At 41.4% G+C, this 968-nt stretch overlaps 1 non-coding gene across 1 annotated transcript; it reads left to right on the forward strand.

The window, feature by feature from the left end:
* The first annotated feature begins 543 nt into the window (after positions 1-543).
* SPRG_30137 lies at positions 544-615 on the forward strand. Its single transcript has one exon. It is a non-coding gene; the product is annotated as a tRNA-Thr (tRNA).
* The last annotated feature ends 353 nt before the right edge of the window (positions 616-968 follow it).

Below are 968 nucleotides of genomic sequence, written 5' to 3' on the forward strand. Positions count from 1 at the left end.
ACGAGAAATAGCAACTCGAGAAATTTCGTTTTTCCGTCGACATATAGGCTCTACGTCGCAAGGGACTTTCTAGAATTTTTAGAAATTTAGTTTCTTTCGTCGACATGAAGGCTCTACGTCACGAGGGACTTTACGAGTAAAATTTTTGGTTAAACGTTTATTCGTCCACACGAGGGCTCTGCGTCGTTAGCAACTCTATAGCAATTTTGGTCAAATGTTTCTTCTTTGCCACGAGGGCTCTTGCTAGTGATCATAGAGCGAAATACGAGCTTCTTGGGCATCAAGTATAATTTTTCGAAGAGAAGAATGGGTTCGTTTTGATGTGGAGTGGCCTTCATTGATGAGGTTGGTTTCGAATGAATCGGCTTCCAGGGTAAAAACGAGGCGTCAGAGAGTAATGAAAAACGTGAGAGAGGTTATTTTGTGTGTTGAAGGTGTGCGTAATGGAAGTAAAGAGTCGTAAAGTAAAAATCATAAAGAAAATAGAAATGCCAAAGAGGTGCTAGAACTGGTTGAGTGATGATATTATATGCATAACAAAAAGCCCCTATAGCTCAGTGGTAGAGCACCTCCTTAGTAAGGAGAAGGTCCGTGGTTCAATCCCGCGTGGGGGCATTACTTTTAATTTTCAACATTTATGCAAAAAGTCGCATTCTCCACACGCCATAAATTCACTTTCTACACCAACTCTATCATCTCTCACCTGTACGTTGTATTTTTAAAAACTCCATCAGGATCCGTCAATTTCCATACCCGAGTCTCGACCTCATCTTGCAGCACCTCGCAAAGTCGAAACATGCTTCGCCATCACCGCAAAAAATGTTGGCTTTAGGCGCCATTATTGCGATGAGGTCAATTTCACGACAATAACACTTTTTTAAAAACGATCCTCATTGAGGCTCTACGTCGCAAGGGACTTACATAAATTTTGGTTAAAATTCGTCGTCACGAGAGATAGCAACTCGAGA

This window comes from Saprolegnia parasitica, assembly GCF_000151545.1.
Source record: "Saprolegnia parasitica CBS 223.65 unplaced genomic scaffold supercont2.56, whole genome shotgun sequence".
Classification (NCBI taxonomy): domain Eukaryota; phylum Oomycota; class Saprolegniomycetes; order Saprolegniales; family Saprolegniaceae; genus Saprolegnia; species Saprolegnia parasitica.